Source organism: Wolffia australiana, chromosome 3 (assembly GCF_029677425.1).
Source record: "Wolffia australiana isolate 7733 chromosome 3, ASM2967742v1".
NCBI lineage: Eukaryota > Viridiplantae > Streptophyta > Magnoliopsida > Alismatales > Araceae > Wolffia > Wolffia australiana.
In genome coordinates, this window is record NC_135837.1 from 8,457,598 (window position 1) to 8,478,888 (window position 21,291).

A 21,291-nucleotide genomic window follows, 5' to 3' on the forward strand; every position below is an offset into this window, starting at 1 on the left:
TCTCTCACTGTATTAAAAAAACTATAAACTCACTTTTTTCATTTGACTAACCTATCTTTATAATCTGTTGTTATTACAAAATATTACTCTGGGGAAGGATTTATTATCCTAAATGAACAATCGGTTCTTATCACTAAGCATCTTATAGTGAGAAGGCTTTAAAGATTGATCAAGTCAAGCGCCCGCAGCGGAAGGTCACCTACAAATAAGTAAATCACTATCTCTTGTCGTCGTCCACCTGTGTCCCTGATCCAAATTTCAACGGAAGGGTAAGAACCTTATAAATATGTCAATACATGATGTTTAATAACTTTTGTTACTACTACTCAATTATATACTTTGGTGTGGACTGTATATTTTCAAAACTATTCTTAAGCCTCTTTATTGGTTCATCAAATTTTTAGCTTTCAACTCATACTTCTATACGTTAACCTACACCATTGTCATCCTTTGACAATCCTCTTCAAATATCTAACCCATTATCTCCTCTCATAAAGTAACTAAGATTCTCAGTTTGATTTATATAACTGAATTATTTTCCCTTGTGTGCTTTTGTTATTCTTTTTTCGACTTATTATATTATTACGCCTTTCATATTTGTGATAAATATATAACTAGTAATTGGTGATAAGCCTAAAATAGGGGTGAATTTTGCATTTTTCTAATCCCTTATTGTTGTTGATTTTAGCTTATATAATAAAATCTAAAAAACCCTAACTTAAGATGTATAGTGATAAGTGTGGGTATCGTCCAAGGGAAGCTAGTAAGGTATTCAATTATTTATCTGCTCGAATAATTTGACCCTAATTAGATTTAATTTAATCTTCAATGAAGATCAAATCACCTAGATTAGATGAAGAGTTTAGAAAGGGGGGTAGAAGAGATGGGAAGAATAAAAGAAGTAAGGAGCACTATATTGACTTCTTTGATCCAATACAAAGGATGAAAGGGGTCAATCAGAGGGGATATGAAGAAAATCTGATTTGGGTTTAGTTTGATTTTGGAAAATTTGGTTACAAAATTTACTAACTATTAGATCATAAAGGCAATCTATTATCTCCTAGAAATGAAAATTTTTATAATTTTTTTTAATGTGCAAATGGAATAGCTAGGTAAATTTCACAATCCCTCGTCTCAATCTCAGTAAGGGCTTGTACATGCCACTCAAGCCAAGTGATTTAGAAATGCAAACCAAGATCAACAGGAAAAATCACAAATTACACTAACAAATACTCCAAGTGACACTAAAGTTCAAATACAAGGAAATAGAAAGCACCTAATAGGGTTGATCCCGCATGAGGCTGTTCTCTGCCTTGCAGCTGTGATAGTGACACCTCTAGAATGACCTCCTCTCGAAATTCGGCTTTTATACTTAGGTTACATGGTAAAAATTACCAGTTTACCCCCGTTAGTAATTAACTTGTATCCATCAATGTAAATTTTATCTAAATGATCCAACCATACAGATAGAAAAAGGAGGTTGAGATGAGAAAATCCATAAAAAATCACCTCACTCAAACTTCAGGAAATAAATGAAAATCAACCAATCTAGGCTGTTGTATCAATTTTCATTTATTAAATTGGATTTAATTTTCTACATGCAATGTCGTGTCGTTCTCTGATTGGCCGATGCTTTGAACTTAAAAGGGCAGGTTCATTCTTGTAGCGCCATGTACCCCTGTCCTAAAGTCGAACTAAAGAAAAAAATTATAAAACTAGACACCATAAATAGTGATTTGCACGTACCTGTGCGCCTTGTAACTTACATCCAATTACAGAACGCCACGTCACTTATCGTGTGTGCACTTTTTATGCACAACACAGGAGGTGAATTTACCTCCTGGGTAGAGAATTTCCTGGAATTTTGTGGAAACGTCCCTAATTAAATATACGCGCGCAAACCGAAGCCGCCCCAAAATATTTATGTATATGTCATTTTTGCTTTCACAAGGAATAAATGAAAAACCATGAAAACTCCTGATTAATTTTAATAAAACCTTGCAACTATTTTAATTGCATGCAACCATGACCGAGAGCTATTTTAAGGGCATAATTGCAACGAGAGTTTAAGAAAAACTCCTCTGACTTTAGAACTTGCTTACAAACTCTTAATTTCCTTATAAGTATACTTGTTCCATTTAAACAATTCATTTATTCCTCGAATAATTTCCAAAAAACCCAATAAAATCCTAGAAAATTCTGTAATTTGTCTCCGCACTAATTAACATTACAAATAATTTTTCAAACCTGTCATTTTCATTTAAACATAATTATTCCAAGCTGGAATAAATTCCATAAAATTCATAAATTGACAGAAAATTAGGGAAAAATCTGAATTCACTTGGAAAAATTAATTAACATGTAATATATGATAACAACACTATTTTGAACTCTTTAAATCCGTAAAACTGTGCTAGTTGCTTGAAATAAATGCAAAATTTATGGTGTTATCAATTGGTGAATTGCATCTCTTCAAGTTGAGTTCCATGACATAAAACATGAGCATCTCTTAGATTGATTTCTTATGGATCAACGACATGAATAATTTTATTTCAAAAAAAAACTATAGTATTAACCAGAGATACTAGACTGCGGATATTGGTAATATCTTTAAAGTGAAGTTTAAAGATGACCAACCTGATTCCATGGAGATATTGAAATAGAGCGCTAGTCTTGATAGTCACCAGGAAGCATCTTAGTCTTGAGAGTAATGAGACATCTCATAGAAAGCCCCGGTCTGTGACTTCAGTAGTGTCCCTTATAGGCAATAAAAGCATCCATATCCTCTTTAGTCTCTCTGGAATTTAATCAATCACTATTCAAGATTGATTAACCTTATACACATAAAAATTAACTCCCATAATGAAATACCTTAATGCCAAACTAACATAATATATCACTTTGTTCAGAAAGCAGAAATTGGGCTAAATGATAGCTGATAAAGTGGAATTCGGGTTAAATAAATTGTTATAAAGCTCTGATTTATGCAACAATATTTATAAATATTTTCTTACTTAGAATAGGATAAGTAAGGGTCAAACCCACAAGGAGCAGGTAATGATAAAGTAAATTCCATTTCAAACATTATTTTACGTGATTTTGTAGATTGTTTTGGATTTTCAAGTATTTTCTAAATATGAAAGTTGATGAAATAAATGAATCCTGGTCAAAATTTTTTAAATAAATAAAAAAAACATTTGCTTAGAGAAGTTCTAATAATTAAACGTGATTTTTTGGAGGAATCTTTGGAAAATTTTTAAGATAAGAAATAAAATTTAATTTCAAAAGAACCCCTTTGGCTATAATTTGTTGGCAAGGGCAGTCCACCGAGCGGGTAATAGACTGAAAACACTTTAAATTTTGCTATAGGAGGAAGTTTTTAGTGCTGTTTGATGTGTAAAAGATCTTGAAGTCTAGGCTATCCACTGGAATGTTTACCTAGAAAAAGAGGAGAGAAAATTCAAACCGAATATTTAGGAAATCACACAAATGTTGTTGCCACTTCCCCAAGGGCCAAGTAATGTCATTTGTCGAAGAATATTGATCACTCTTAAACCCCTCTCTCCTACACTCTTGTAACACAATAATGGATCAAAAAACTCCGATTTACTAAGCATACAAAAACAAGTTGGGAGCATAAATCCAATATGAGATACAAAGAGAGGGAAAAAGAGAATAAATAGAAGTACCCTAACTCTCCCAACCATTGGACTTAAGTCCAAGGGTTTAGAGGGCTACGATTTCTTGATTTGTAGCCTACACCCACGTTCCCACTTTTCCAAATTTTTAAACAGGCCTTTCATATTCAAATTTTGCATTAGTTCCATAATTGTTGCAGTCAGTTGAGTCAGTCTTTAAGGAACTTTGAGTGGGCTTCTAAAGTGGGTATCTTGTGTAGTGGCCCTCATCTTGTTATCTATTAGATCGCCTAGTTTTTCCTTTCCTCCCATTTGTATCAAAAATCCACCTTTGTATTTACCAAAGTCCTTGATGCAACACTGCTACGGCCCGGATCGATCAACGTGTGTTGCAACACAAATACACGTTATAAATTCAGTTCATGTGAAGAGTTACTAAGAAGATGCACTTTAATAAAAAAAACAGCGACACACACAAGACCGCCGCTAACCTGAGGAATTGGCTCTATGGATTCGTCGCAATGAGCGCCCGAACCCCGGTGATTGGTTCAAGGCCTCCGAAGGAGGTCCCCCGTCAGAGTTGAAGCCTTCACCCTGATGTTAGTTCAAATCTCGAGGTTCCTATCGGAGCAATTTCATCCCCAAGGTGGTCCCTAACAACTACCCGTCCCGGCTCGCTAAGATGGAATGAGAGGGGGTGGGGGGGTGAAAAAAAGGCACGGATAATGGAAGAGACGATTCACACGTACTCGGCAGGAGAGATGAATGTCAGGGGGTCGAGGTCGGACAGGCTTCGATTTCGGTGAGCTATCGCAAAGGGTAGCTGACTGTCGAAGGGGTTCGCTCGTCGGCGGGATGCAACCGTAGGCGATCAATTGCAGAAAACAATCGAGAACCAGTAGTAGTCACCTGGCCAGGCTGAACGTTTGGACGACCAGAGGAACCGCCACCCTGATTGACGGGGATTTCTAGCGATCTGTTGCTGGAGTGACGGCAACCCCAACACCGGAGCGCCAAAGTCCAGGCTCCCGACTTCGCGATTCTTCAATCCCTTTTCCTCAGATATCCGGGCTGCCGCGTGAGGCGTTCAACCTGGCAACCGAGGTTTCTTGCCTTAAGAGAAAAGGGGGGGGCGGGGGGGAGGGAAGAGACAGGAGGAGCAGAAAGAGTGACACGCGCCCGAGGGCAGAGACGCAGAAGAGAAGAGAGGGAGAAATTGCCAATAGAGGATAGAGGATGGAGAGGGGACTTCTCAAGAATGCAGTTATTTTCTTCTTCAAAATTCCCCTAACAGTACGTAGGGCACCTCTCCCCTCTTATAGGGTGGGGAAGGGGATGCCCTAATCCGCCCTGTTAGGATGGCATTTAAGCTAACAGCGCCACCCCAGGGCCGGCATCAGTTCTGAAAGCAACCCGGTAAAAAAAACAAAAGCAAAGTCCCCGAATACACGTGGGTAGTTCTGCCAAAACAAAGTGAAGATGAAATCAACATAGGTTCATGATAAACGAAGAAATAACTCACGCCATGTATTTGAATTGCAGATCCTTGGCGTTGGCTCGGGTTGCGCGGTGAGGTTGCTTGTTGCCTAATGCTGGTTCGCTTGGAGGGCCATCCATCAGTCCTACTTTTTCAAATAAAACTCCAAGAAGATGTGAGAAATCCACTTGACTTTGAGTAAATTGGGCTTGGTATAAAAAATCAATAAATTAAATATAAATTGAGCTTAGGAAAAAAATCATAAATTTATTTTTTTATCCTTAAATGGTGAATAATGCTAGCGCAAATGTAAAAATATGTTGTAAAACAAGTTTAAATGCATAATTTTATTGATCAAAATTAATGTTATCAAACGCTAATAACTACAATTAAACATATGATTGTCCATATAAGAAAATAACAACTTAACAGTCTCCCACTTTGATAACATATATGTAACCAGATGTTGTAGCTTATAACTCAGCGAGCTAAAAACTTTTCTATCATTATAGACATTTCTGCCAATCTCGTCTATTGTATAACACCATAGAACCAAATAGTTTTTGTCACATTAAATCATAACTAGACCCAAACAGTGATTAGAAATACTGGGCCAAATAATGACATAGGATACTTGTGGATGTGGCGCATGGAAACTACATGAAATGTAAGCTGTATATTTGCATTTCCAAGTTGATCCACTGAATTCTGAATAAATATCACTCGAAGCTTTTCCCCAATGGAGATAACCTGCAAAGTTATCGATGCATAAAGAACAAAGCTAGATCTACTTATGAATGAGAATCAAAATACAAGCTCTTATTTAAATTACATATCATCAGAGCGCACTAAAAAACATATGAAAGGTCTATTAATAAAAGACCTTCAAAAGTAGTTGTATTGTAAATGAATACACTATTATCGAGCTTTTCCCCTATGCTCTATTAGTAGTTCTATTTTTGAGTTCTTTCTTTATAAGAAAATATAACTGCTCACTGATTTTCATAGCAAAGTTTAAATGGTTTTTAGATTCCATCAACGACTTTCAAGCTTGAGAGAACATTCTTTAATGAGTCACCATGGTTGTACGGTTCGTAACAAGCCACATAGTCAGCTGCATGGTTAAAGATGTCGTAGATGTCCAGTTAGCACCCCTCCACAATGTATCTCATCTTTCCAGAAGATAGATATGGGCTGAATTAGATTATCAGCCTTGAATGCATCCAACATCGACATAATCATAATGTCCAATGATCTCTACTTGATCTCACTTCTCATGACTCACGTAGTCTCATAAACCCAAATTCAGGTTAAATAAGTCGTTTTAAGTCTCTAATTTATGTAAAAATATTTAGAAAACTTTCCTTACTTAGAATAGGGTAACAAAAGGGTCAAATACGCAAGTAGCAGGTAATGAGAGAGTAAATTGCATTTCAAATATATTGTTATTTTAGGTAATTCTATATATATTGTTTTGGATTGTTAAGTATTTACGAAATACCAAAAAAATAAAATTAATGAAAGCTAATCAAAACTGTTTTAAATAATCTAAATAGATATTTATATAAATAATTTATAATAATTAAATGTGATGTTTTTAGGAGTTCTTTGAGAAATTTTAGTGCAATAAGTAAGACTTAAAGTTCAAGAAAAGCATGGGCCGCAATTTGTGGGCAGTGGCACTCTACCAGGCAGTTAGTGAATAATCCCAGTGCCAATCAAATAATGGGGTAAAAAAGTATAACTTGGTTAATTAAATCTGATGTTATCATAGTATATGGGAAATATGGGCAGATGTGATAAGATTCACAATTAATAAATCAATAAATTTTTTACCTTACCTTAGAATGAGCACATGAATTCTAATAATATGGATAATAAATTTTTATATTTTATATTTTTTACAATTATTTTGATAATAATCTTGAGCATTTCCCTTTGATAAGCCAAAAATAGGGGTGAAAATTACGCAAAATTTTTAGCCCTTGTCGTTGTGAATTTTTGGCTTATGCAATAAAATTTATAAAACTCTACTTAATATGTATAGTGATAAGTATGAGTGTCGTCCAAGGGAGGCAAGTAGAAATTTCAATTTGATTTTATTTTTGGTGTTTTAGATCCTAATTAGAGTGAATTTGATCTTCAATGAGGATCAAGTCACCCTAATTAGGTGAGAATTTAGAGAGGGGGGTAGAAGAGATGAGATGAAAAGAAGAAATGTGGGCTCTAGATTGAATTAATTGATCCAATTGGATGGATCAAATAATTCAATTAGAGAGGTTGGAAGAAATTTTTGATTTAAGTTTTGGTTGGTTTTGAGAATTTGCTAAATCAGAAATAAAAAGGGAAATCTTAATCTCCTAAGAATTAAAACTAAATTTTTTAGAGTTTTCTTTTGGAATGCAATTGAATGCCAAAGTAAATCCCTCAATTTCTCCTCTCAATCCTAATCAGGGCTTGTACATGCCGCTCAAGCCAAGCGATTTAGAAGTTCAGATCAGAATAGAGATGAAGAAACAAACAACTTAACCTAATTCATTCAAAATGCATAAAAGTTCAAATACAATCAAGGAAAAAAAGTACCAGATAACTTGATCCAAGCTAGAGCTCCTCCCTGTCTTGCAGCTGTGATAGAGCACCATCCAGAATGAGCTCCCCCTCTCGAAATTTAGCTTTTATACTTAGGTTATAGGGTAAAAATCACCATTTTACCCCCGTTTAGTACTTAATATTTATCTATCAATGTAGGCTAGATCTGAATGATCTAACTGTACAGATAGAAAGAGGGGATCAAGACGAACAAATCCATAAAAAAATCATCTCAATCGGACTCCAGGATCAAAAGTTATTAATAAATCAATTTTAAACCAATTTAATCCATTGGATTTAAAATTGATTTATTTATTAGTTTCGTTTTTAAACACGCAATGACGTGTCGCTCTCTCATTGGCTGGCGCATTTTGAATCCTCCTTTTTGCAGAAAAGTCCTTAAAAAGCCTGGAATTGCTTTTGGACGCCGCCCAAAAGTAATTGCGTATATGCGCCTGGCGCACTCTCTCTCCTCCGATTTCTCCTAAAACATTAAAAATATATATTAAAAATTGCAATAAAACCTTGAATGATTTTAAATAGGATTGATGCGAAACGCCGTCGGCCGGGATCGAGCGGCGCATTTCACGTCACAGGACAAAATGATGATATGGCGTGGACCAGAGTAAGAAATGATATGTAAATGAACAAGCAGCTAAGATTCAGGGGATAAGAACGAGGATTATGATGGACACCAAGGGTGAGTGATCCGTAGATCAAACTCCCAATGACCCTCGGGATAACTAGACGTCTACGACGCGAGGGGCGTCTGACGGCCCTGTCTAGTTTGGAATTTAAGTGGTTAGAGGACAGTCTGTTTACCTCAAGAAAGTTCCTATTCTCGTCAACGGTGGCTCGTCCTATTCTGGCATTGCTCGTATAGTCGTGACAGAGGATGCGATAGCGAAAGACGGCACTGCAAGCGGTAATGATACTGGATATGGATGGAGGGGAGACGAGACTGACCTGAAGGCACTTAGTCCACGGCGGTCAGAGAACGGGCAGGCGAAGGCTGGCCGAGGCTGAAGAAGTTTAGTCGGCGACCGGGATGTCGAGGAGATGCGTCAAGGTCGAGGAGATAGCCGAGGCGCGTGGGTCAACGGCGGCGTGAGCACAACTCCGTGTAGCGAATCGTGTTGAGGTGGCGTGGGTGTCGATCAACGGCCTGAGAGGAGAGCGGCAGGCCGAGGTGCAAGGGCCGGCCCAGGCGCGGGCGAGGGCGCAGGATCGTGACGGCGGCGCGGAATCACTGAGCGCGAGACCAGGCCTGCCGCGCGATAGAGGCCTACGGACTGGGCGCAAGGCCGTCACGCGGGTTGAGCGGCGCTGCCGGTGCCGGACCGCGATGCGAGGGCGGCTGCGTCGGGGTCGCGATCCCGGGAGTGACGATGACCGCGGGAGCGACGGGCAAAGGCGTCGGGACGCGAAGCGAGACAAGGAGGAGCGTAGGCTCGGGCAGGATGAAAGGATGGCGCTAGGATTCAAGAACCGCGGGAGATAAGAGGAAAAGGATGAGAGGTGCGTCGGATAATCAAGAAGACGGGTCAAGAACAAGGGTGCGAGCGGGTTGGCAAGGACGATCAAGAAGGGTAGGGGGGAGCGTGGAGTTAAGATGATCGGGAGAACGATGATGGTAGGGATCAAGAAAGCAGGGAACAGGGCGAGGGGTTCAAGAACGAAGGCAGGATGATGTAAGATCAAGAAATGGCGAGGGTTCAAGAAACGGTGTGGGAGGGAATGCGGGTAGTATCAAGAGATGGCGGGGCGAGGCGGGGGAATCAAGAAACCGGGTAGAAGATGGTCGGGCGAATGGATGAGAAGGGTGTAGGTGGAGGAGGGAATCAAGAACCTTGGCGAGAAGTTCTTGATCGTCGCGGGCGGTCTCCTTGATGAAGACAAGTCTCCGATGCAGCGCATCGACGGCGTCGCGTGTGTCCGGAGGACTCCAGAGTAATCTCGATGCAGGCTTCTGGCCGTGCAAGGCGATGCCGACTTCTTGAATCTTTAAACGTACCGGAGTAATCTCGACGGCACGATTAGCACGACCCGTCCAGAGTGATCTCGGCGTGGTTGGGGCCAGCCACACCCCTACGCTAAGACTACGATAAGGAAGCTCTTTGAAAATTTAATTCATTCAAAACTTCCAAATGTTCATGGGCATGCCTCCTTATATAGGGAGGAGGGTGCCAAGAGAACGTGGGGAGAGATAGAACCGTCGTGAAACGTGGTTCGGTCTCTCCTTACAAATTCAAATACAATTCTAAAATATAAAATCAAAGATGAGGACGGGCCCTACGGTAATGGCCCAATCCATAATTCGGAAAGAAATACAACATAATGATGAAAATAGTAAAATGGTAAAGTCTTGCTTACCCGGAGTACTTAAACCCCGGATGACGGACGTCGACTCGAGCCGCTCGGCGTTGCTGATGGCGCGTCATCGTGGCATCCTCGTGTGGCGTCGTCGTCGCCGAACCGTCATCTGCTGGATGGTCCTCCATCATCCTCCCGGGGTGGGAGGAGCTCGACTCCGGCGAGCGAAGCTCCGCGAAGCCCTCCAGTGGCTGCAGCAGGTCCGGCCGAAGTCGTCGCAAGTCGTCCTCGGAAATCCACGTGTCGTCGGAAGACGGGCGCTCCTGCCAATGGACTAAGAAAGTGCGGCCAACTCGCTCCCCCTCAGCGTGAATTACCTCCTGCAGTACCGTTTCTATCGCATCTTGCCGCATACAGGAAACGGGAGGTGGCGGGTGAGCTCTCACTCTCATTGCTACTAAGGCTCAATTGGCTGTGAGGCTCGATGATGGGTGGCGAGGGTTGGTAGCGGGATAAGTCACTGACGTTAAACGTCGAACTAATCCCCCAAGTTGGCGGGATGCTCACGACATAGGCGTTGTCGTTGATCCGTTGGGCTATTGGGAAAGGCCCGGCGCTACGAGCATGAAGCTTCGTAGCGACCCCAGGAGAGAACCTCTCAGGCCTCAATCTGACCAGGACCAGTTCCCCCTCGGAGAACGTCACAGACCTACGACTCTTATCTGCCTTGGACTTATACTGCTCGTTCATAGATGATATGCGTGAATGAATGTCATGATGCATGTTTCTAATATACTCGGCAAATTCTAATGCATTATCTGAAACTCTATGTCTTTCGTGCAATGGCATGAGGTCAAGGGGCCTACGTGGTAGTTGACCATAGAGGATCTCGAATGGCGCCTTGCCCGTAGTGCGATTCACCGAGTAATTGTAAGCAAATTCTGCTCGAGGTAGTACTTGGTCCCATGCGACGATATGATCGCCCACGATGGATCGGAGAAGATTACCGAGGCTGCGATTAACAACCTCGGTTTGACCATCCGTCTGTGGATGATAGGCTGACGAAAATTTGAGTTGTGTGCCCATGAGGACCTACAACGTCTTCCAGAAATAACTCGTGAATTTTACGTCTAGAAATTGCATAAATACATTTTTCTCTTATAAATATGCCCTTTTTTCATAGAATAAATGCATTTCTTCATGAAATAAATCCCAGAAAATTCCTAAAAATTTGTAAAAAATTCTAGAAAATTCTAGAAAATTCCCTGATTAATTCCCATGTTGATAAATGTCAAAATAAACTTTTTAATGTGCCATTTTCATCCAAAAATAATTATTTCGAGCTTCAATAAATCCTTAAAAATTCATATAATTAACAAAAAATTAGGGAAAAATCAGAAATTACTTGGAAGCATTATTTTTGTGTAAATATATGATAACAACCCAAATTTAAGACTTTTAAATGCATAAATCATGCTAATAACATGAAATAAAGACCGAAATTAGGGTGTTATCACCCTCATTTCATCCTCTTTCTACCTCCCCCATTTAAAATATTCAGATTAAGGTATCTTACCCTATAAACATATCATCATTCCTCTTAACTTTGCCTTCAGCTTAAATCATTCATAGTTTTCCTTTTTGTCTTGCCCATAGCTATCACTCTAAATTATATTCTCACCCCCTCATATCATTAGCAGCCACTTGGTGTTTGGTGCTAACCAGAATGATAAAATTATGTATATCCTAAATAGGTCTGAATAAATACATTGGATGTATAAATGACCAAGTCTCAACCCATAGGGTGTGCCCGTGCCATTGAGAGATGTGAGGACTACCTAGTCGTTAAAATTTTTAAAGGTCATTATTATCTATACCATCACATATTGAGCAAAGTGGTTTCACTTTATAATCTTCATCAGCTCGTTTCAAGCTATAGCAAGGGGTTGACTGACATGTACTTTATGGACTGGGGTCTGAACTATCCAACATGGTAACATTTATATATGCTTACGTTCTCTGAAACTTCACTATCTATCCCTCTACGTTTCAAGAACCATTGAATAACTCAAAAAAGAATAACGGTCCTTGTAAAGGGACTAGCCATGAATTAGTTGGCAGGTATTTGATAAGAGCAAATTAGTTCAATACAAATATGATTTATAGTTGATTCTACTACTTTTTATGTTTACACTTTCATTATTCACCCTTTGAGGATAAAATGAGAATTCTATGAATTAATTTCCTAAGGTCTCTTTTACATATTTTTTTAGTGATAGATATTATGTGGTCGTCAAGCCGATCATAATACCATGTTTATTTAAGTTCATTGAATAAATTATTTGCATTCATTATTATTCCGTGTGATGTTGATAATGAAGTCCACGAATACGTGCAATGACAAAGTGAATTATGACGAGATCATAATACAGTAATCACTAGTCTTTAAACATGTATTCTAAATGTTCCTATTCGAGGATAGTCGATACGGACATCGAATTATCCGGATAGAATAGCACTAGCTGATCCTACTTATTCGATAAGTATAGCTGATCCTGTGGCTATTAGTGTGGAGACACTAAGGACATATAGTGGGTGCTCTTTGGAGAAAGAGTTCACTGAATTGATCCGTATGAATCCCTGAATGGTATTATACCTAAACGTCAATCAGGTTGATTCAAGTCACGGTTGTATAAGTGATCCACTGACCTGAGACACCAAGGACATCTCGTAAGCGGACGACTACATTTTGACTGTGATATATGAGTCTCTAATCATGGGATTCAAATAAGTTATAGATTGGATGTAGTAAGAAGCTTACGGAGATGATTGAGTGTTCAAGATGGGATCATCTGCCCTCGGTATAAGAGGAGATTGACTCGAGGAAGACGATGCAAGAAAATTCCTGGCCAAGGTAGTGAGGATATTGGAGAAGGCGTTCTCTAATGATCCCCATTACGCATCAGTACTAATCGAATGACGGATTAGAGTTTGATGATAAACCATGCTCTAAGTCATTCGAGAGTCTCGCGCGGATGATGGATTATACATATACGGTAACCGATGACGGTAAAGGTTCCATGAGAGAGTTCGAGACTACTCGGTATCCTCTAGAGCATGAGGTGTAGCTTGGCACCCCACGGGCTGGAAACTTAACCTGTCGATTGGGTTAAATCGATCCTTATTTAATTAATCTATATGTTGATATAGTTAATTAATAAGGTTGGTCAATAAATGCTTTTGGGCCATTTAAATTATTAACTAGAATGATACATGGGCCTAGAGGGTCACACGCACAAGGTCATAAGGGCATTGGTGGATATATTTTTCTTTGGAGGGTTTTTGAGAAAAACCTTAAGTTAAATATAAAGAGGGAAAGGGGTCTCATTTTAGACACCCATGCAAGTTTCATTTGAGAGCCCTTGCCCTCTCCACTCTCTTCTACACTTCCAAGGAAGAGAGTCTTCATGGTGAGGAGATCTTCAAGGTTCTCAAGAAGAAGTGAAGAAGAAGAGGTGGAGATCCAAGCTCCGAGTGATCGCGTGGATACTTCTAGAGGCCGGACGCGTGAACGGCTTCAGAACGATCTCGGAACGACAAAGTCAAGGTTGGAACGTGTTCCCCAAAAGGTACTACAATATTTTGTTTAATAGATCGATAGAGAATCGATCGACCACACTTCCGCATCTATGGAATGTATTTTTTATGGATGAATCAAACTACAGAACCCAACAGTGAGGATATTGGAGAATGCATTCTTCAATGATCCCCGTTACACGTTAATACTAATCGAATGACGGATTAGGGTTTGACGATAAACCATACTATAAGTTGTTCGAGAGTCTTGCGAGGATGATGGATTATACATATACGGTAACCGATGACGGTAAAGGTTCCATGAGAGAGTTCAAGACTACTCGGTATCTTCTAGAGCACGAGGTGTAGCTTGGCACCCCGCGAGCTAGAAACTTAACCTATCGTTTGGGTTAAATCGATCCAATAGTCAGCAACTTCTTCATTTTCTTCATCATGTTCACTTGATGATGTTTGTGCATCGTTATCTTCTTCACTCCATGTAGCTTGATAGGCTTGTTTCTTCTTGCTCTTGAAAAATTTCTTCTTTTGAGTTTTCCCTTTCTTGTCCTTCTCTAACATTTTCTCCATTTCAGGACATTCAGAAATGAAGTGTCCTTTCTTCCTGCATTTAAAACAAGTCTTAACCCTTTCAAATGTTAGTCTTTTACCTCGTTTTTTTAGCAAATTGCTGAGCTTCTTCGTAAGCATTGCTATTTGTTCTTCCTCATCAGTAGAATGATCTTCAGTCTTGAATGCAATATCCTTTCTTTTTTCTTTATTATTGATGATGCCGATATGTTCACGCACATTCAGTTGTCTCCTTCTTTCCTTGTTCATTTCATGAGTAATGAGCGATCCCACAAGCTCATCCACTTGTGTTTCGTCAAGATCCTTTGATTCTTCGATTGCAGTAACTTTCATGCTCCATTCATCTGTCAAAGAACTTAAAATTTTTCTGTTAATTTCAAAGTTAGAAAATGTCTTACCGAGAGCTCTCATTGAGTTCAGCAGCTTGTCGAACCGTCCAATCATATCTCTTATTGTCTCACCGTCTTCCATCCTGAAAATCTCAAACTCTGTGATTAGTATCCCTAAGCTAGTCTTTTTCACCCTAGAAGTACCTTCATGGATGGTACACAGTTTGTCCCACATCTATTTAGCAGTGCTAAGAGATGATATTTTTTCATGTTCTGATGGATCAATGCAACACAGAATTATGTTCATTGCCCTTGAGTTTAGAGATAAACTCATTTCATCAACCTTATCAAGATCAGTACCAAACCCTTCACTAACTATTGTCCAAAGTTTAATACTGATTCCCATGAGAAACATTCTCATTCTGTTTTTCCAGTATGGAAAATTTGTTCCATCAAAAGTAGAAGGCCTGAAATCCGTGTCTCTAGCCATTCTAACTTTTGCTAGACACCAGTTATGGTTTCTAAGTGTAGTTAGGCTCTGATACCAATTGTTGTATTAATATCCTACGAATGGTCTAAGAGGGGGCGTGAATTAGACCACTTCCTTTCCTTCCTTTACTTCCTGTATTATTATTTTCCTGATTTCTCTACCTATTATCTAATTATAGAGAGAGAAGAGTGGACACCCAGAATTTTTATACAGGTTAGGGCTACTTGCTTAATCCTGTCCCGGGATATCCAGCCGGAGTTTTAATATGTCCCTAACCAAGTTTTATAGCCCCCAAGCTAAAAACAGCCTGGTAATAGGGATACAAGCTCCTATCTAGAAATTGAAAAACAAGAATGACCTTGAGCCCCCTTAGCATTTTGACGGTATCCTTGCTTTCACTTCTTCTCCAATGGACCACTCAAGTCTTTCTCGGCTTCCAAAAACTGCCTTTACTCAAAGTAGTATCTCTAGTCTCACAAGTGCTGAAAGAACTTGTGAAAATATTGAAAAACTTGTCTTCAACTTTTCTGAAAAGTTAGCTAAAAATATTCCAATTTCAACATAACAATTTTCACTTAAGTATGAATATATGTTACTCCTTATTATGTAATTTTCAGTCACAGTCGCTGCTTTTCACTCACAGATTTAAGAAAGCAGTAGCTAATCTGATGACCTCAGAAATTTATTTGAATGTCAAATATTTTTAATGATGTTCAACACTCCGCAATCACAAATACCAAAAAAAATTTATTCTTTAGAATTTAAATCCTGCACCAGAAAAGTAATCACAAAATTCGGATTATGGTAACCCCAATATCGGATTTGATTTAAGACTATCAAATTTTCAATTTTAGGATTATGAGAATCACAATAATTGAAATATTCAACTGGTCAATGCTCCAGAAATGTAGTTTACTAATATTTTGTTTCAGCGCACCAAAGTTTCAGTACTTTCAGCTTAACAATGGGAAGATTTCAGAATGTGAAATTTTCAAGAATTTCAGCAAAGAGAAAATTTCAGATCCTTAAATGTTCCAGATTTATATATATATATATATATATATTTTAAAAAATCAATTTGAAATGCTAAGATTTTAAAAATGTAGATTCAACAGTCACAATTTTAAAATTCAATTCGAAATATAGGGATTGTAAAACGTAGATTCAACAGTCACGAATTTTAAAATTCAATTCGAAATACAGAGAGTTTAAAAATGTGGATTCAGCAGTTACGATTTTAAATTTCGATTTGAGATACAGGGATTTTAAAAATGTAGAATCAACAGTCACGAATTTTAAAATTCAATTCGAAATACAGAGAGATTTAAAAACGTGGATTCAGCAGTTACGATTTTAAGATTCAATTCAGAATACAGAGATTTAAAAACGTGGATTCAGCAGTTACGATTTTAAGATTCAATTCAGAATACAGAGATTTAAAAACGTGGATTCAGCAGTTACGATTTTAAGATTCAATTCAGAATACAGAGATTTAAAAACGTGGATTCAGCAGTTACGATTTTAAGATTCAATTCAGAATGCAGAGATTTAAAAATGTGGATTCAGCAGTTACGATTTTAAGATTCAATTCAGAATGCAGAGATTTAAAAATGTGGATTCAGCAGTTACGATTTTAGGATTCAATTCAGAATACAGAGATTTAAAAATGTGGATTCAGCAGTTGCGATTTTAGGATTCAATTCAGAATACAGAGATTTAAAAACGTGGATTCAGCAGTTACGATTTTAGGATTCAATTCAGAATACAGAGATTTAAAAACGTGGATTCAGCAGTTACGATTTTAAGATTCAATTCAGAATACAGAGATTTAAAAACGTGGATTCAGCAGTTACGATTTTAAGATTCAAATTTGTAATAGAGCAATTTCAAAACGTCGATCACAATATCACGTTTCTTGAAATCAGATTTGTATAGAATGATTTCAAAAATGAAAAACAGATTTAGATCACAAGCCTGATTGTAAGCGCAGATGTTGTGCTCTTCTGATCGCACTGCAGCCAGGATTTTTCAGCTTACCGTTGCCTCGAACAGCAATTTCATCACCCAGTCTTTTCAGAGTTCTTGAGTTTTCTTGCTCTCGTTCAATCTTCTGCCTGTATATTCTTCTTACACCCACACTTCTTTCGTTCTTCTTTCTTTCTTTTATTTTACCTGTTTTCTTTGCTCTCGTTCAAGGGCATTTTATTATTTTACAAAAATGTCCTTGTAACTCTTATCATAACAGTAATTTCTCTTGACTTTTTACTATTTTTGAAATTCATAAAAATTCATAATCTAAAATCTTCAGCCTAGGGGCCGGCCCAGCCAGGCCGATCAGGTCCGCCCAGGGCCGCCCAAGGCCGCCCAGGGCCGCCCCTACCAGAGCCGCCCAACGCACGTCCTAAGCCATCCCCCAAAGCATCCCAGGACGACGGTTATCATCAACACCGTCCGACATTTCGGGCCGCACGCGCTCTGCGCGCTCTGGGTGTGCTCCGCCGCACTCCGCGCGCTCCGTGTGCTCCGTGCGCTTTGCGCACCCTTCGCGTGCTTCGCGCGCACGGGTGTTCGCCCATGCTTGACTTTGCGACCACGACATCTGCATTCAACCAGGGCTGTTCAACGCCCGGAACGCCCAGCATCGTCCTCGTCTAGTGGGCCGCTCAACACCCGGATTCGCCCAGCTTCGTCACGATCAGAATTTCCCGCAACCTCTTCACACACTACGATGCCGAGGTGCGCCTGAACTCTTTGGTGTCGAAGTGTACCTCATTCAGTGTTTTCTCGAGAAGTTTCCACCACCGTCAGAATTAGATTTGGTTCAAATTTTCTACTTCTTCTCCCTCTTTCTTGAGTGTTTCCTCGCGACGCAAATTCGGGTATTGATTTAGGTGCTTAGGCATCGTCGCGGTGGGGGAAGACAGTACCCCCGCCCTCGAAAGGGTCGGAGCTGCACCACCAAATTTTCATCGGTTTTAAATCCGAATCCGGCCGTGAATTTCTGTGGATTGTTTTATCCCTCACACACCCATCCTCCCCTTAGCCCATACATCCTGTCGTCCCGCCCTTCCTCGCCTACCCCGTAGTCGTCCTACGTCAAATATACTCTCCCCATCAATGTAAAAAAGGATCCTTGGATTTTTCACCTAATGACCATAGTACCACTCTGAGTGTATTCATAGATTCAAAATCTTTGTTGGATTCCATCTTGCATTCCAAGAACAAAAGACTGGAGAGTGATGCTTAGGTCAAGGCTCACCAAGTGAAACTACCGCTCTCAGTTCTGGGCACTAGGGATTGCCCAACCGATATCCGATATCGGAGGGAAAAACGGGACGGTGCAGGATATCGGATATCGGATATCGGTCGATATCCATCTCTGAGGGGGTAGACGGATATCGGTATCGGATATCGGGGGGGCGAGGACGAATAGGATATCGGATACCGGATATCGGTTTTTGATATCCGGATATTGGAACCAATATCCGGATATCGATATCTGGTACCGACCGATAAAAATAATCTACATTTGATATTCTACCTGTTAGTATTAAACGCGTTGTATTGTTTTGATTTATATTAAATGTCCTCCAATATATAGTGTGCAAACTTTTTTTTTCTTCCATATGGGATAACAGGATTCGAAGTTAATGTAAACTCTGAATCCCGTTATCCCACATGGAAGATATTAGAAAATTTTCTTTGTATATATTAAACGAGGCCGATAAATCATTAATGTTAAAATAATATCTATATCAATTATTGGTATATTTTAAGAACATTATATATATATAAATTAATTTATTAATTAATGAGTACGCCGTCCAATAAATAGAGACAAAGATTTCTATTTCCTTCCATATGGGATAAAGGGATTCTGAGTTTAACACAAAACCCGAACCCTATATCCCATATGGAAGAAATTACAAACCCGCGACTATATATAAGAAATGAGATGTATGACCCAATAGAAAGGTCTCTTGGTAAGCCTGTGTCCACGTTATCTGTGCGAAATGCAAGATAACTAGTAAATAAAATTATTTTTGTTATAATTCGATGCGGATATCGGTTTCCGATATCCGGTATCGTCATCTGCCCCATTGAGACAGAGGCGGATGCCAACATAGAGACGGATATCGGTATCGGATATCCGCACTGTAGCAACCGATATCTGATATCGATATCCGGTATCCGGATATCGAAAAAAATGGATACCGAAAATTGCCTTTCCAGTATCCGATACATCATCCGTCCCGATACCGGCATCCGGTACCGGTATCGGGACGGGCAAACCCTACTGGGCACATAAAATGAGCGTACTGTGATCCTTATCTTTTTCTTATCTCATCATCACTGGAAGAATAGGTTTCACATTCACTAGTCCCCTTATCATTCGTGAGTCTCTACGTGCATCTTAGTCATCATTGGCAGTGGTAAAAATTGTCATCATTTGACCATGTTCTGTCACATCTTGAGATGTATCAGGAGCCATCTTCGCTTAGCTTGCAACCATGAAAATCATTTGTACGCTCCATTCACACATCTGCCATCAGTTATCACCCATGTCGTAAATTACCAGTAAAGGTATTTATGGAAAAAGTAACTTGTATTTCTATAATAACATTACATTACAATTCCCATAACAGTTTGTTAAATATTAAAAAATATTTATAGTTTTAATTTTTTAAATCCTTTTAGCATTAATTTGAATTTACTTTCATTATTTTAAATTTAAAATTTTAAATTAGATTTAATTACAAAAATATGAAAAAAACTAGAAATATCATGATATTTACTTTTTATTTATGTTCCTGGTGGGTTGTAATGTTAGTGGGTCATTCCAACACATTATCTATCCATGAGAAAAAAATTATTTTTTATAAAATGATTCCCATCTTTTCACTGAATGAACAAAATACCTTTCCCACCAGGAGACAAGTACACCCTTTGTTTCAATTTGATTAACCCATTGATACATCCCAAGGAGTCTACTTCAGATGTTCTTTGGAAGGAGGATAATGTTAATAGTTTATGAGGACGATTGACTAGAATTGACATTTAAACAATGAATGCTTCATAAGTATGTTTTAGGTACTTCAAAGTACATGTACAATGAAATGATAAATAAAAGGGGTAAGAATTGAGAAGATTGAGATATTTGATCATCTCAAGTTATATGAACGTTTGTGCATCATAATTGTGGAACTTTATGATCACAAATGTTAGTATGTATGTCTTATACAATTTCACATATTTCCTATTGGTGCTAAAACAATTTCAATTATGGAATTTCATGAAATACTTTGAGACATGAAGTCAAGTTGATTATTAGTTATATTTTTTGTGGAGTTTCTTAAGCGTTAGATTACATGATACAGACCAATGAAAATAAATGGGGGTAAGGATATATTGGGCAAATAGGGCTACATGGAAAAAAGGATCTACGTGATCCAAGGAGATCCAAACCAGTCAAGTATGTGACGGGCTGATAATCACAGATCGGATGACTTTTTAAAACTAATTTTGTAAATTTTCTGAGCTTATTTTCATTTAAACAATCCAAAATGCATGTTATTTAATCTTAAAATATTTTATTATAGTTTAAGAGTAAAAATCTGGTTCTCCATAATTTATAACATTTTTGCAGAGTTTTTGATAAACATCCATAAATAAACTATTTTACTAGTCAGAATATATGTTTGGATTTATTTAAATTTAATTAGGGGTTTATTTAATTTTCAAAATGTATCATTAATTTCCTGTTTTATGGTATTTTATACAATTTGTAATGCTAAATATATGAATAAAATAATTTCATAAATCAACCCATTTATATGTATGGATTTATTTTAATATTTCTAAATAATTGAAGTGCATTATATCTGATCCACCAAATACTGCAATCAAATTTTTTTGGTTTGTAGCCCATGATTGGTATTGGATAATTAATATCTATGGCTAATGAATACACACATTCTTTAAAATATTTTCATTGGTACTCCTTCTCTAACAAAGTGTGCAGCCAATATAAATATGAACACTCTTTTCTTAATAAATGTCACTTTTCTCTATAGAGGTACAAGTACACGTCACAGAAGCTGACTTGGTATGACATTCTACGAATGAAGAAAAAACCTAATTATTGGCGGTTTCATGGGAATCAAAGATATGTGGCCACACACTAATGGATGATATTTGTAAACATGGACTGTGACATGGAAAATTTAAGATTTCAATGATTTTTTTCCCCAATAACAATCTGGATTGTGACATATAAATTATGTTATTTTT

The 21,291-nt window shown here is 38.4% G+C and overlaps 1 long non-coding RNA gene across 3 annotated transcripts; it reads right to left on the reverse strand.

Moving 5' to 3' along the window:
- Positions 1-1,199: 1,199 nt before the first annotated feature.
- Positions 1,200-4,879, reverse strand: LOC144700858 (uncharacterized). 3 transcript variants are annotated; one of them, XR_013580885.1, is made up of 3 exons: positions 4,130-4,879; positions 2,638-2,757; positions 1,200-1,856 (listed from the first exon to the last, which is right to left on the reverse strand). It is a non-coding gene; the product is annotated as an uncharacterized LOC144700858 (long non-coding RNA). The 3 variants fall into 3 exon arrangements; XR_013580884.1 differs by having other exon boundaries at positions 2,638-2,797; XR_013580886.1 differs by having other exon boundaries at positions 2,638-2,815.
- Between the last annotated feature and the right edge of the window lie 16,412 nt (positions 4,880-21,291).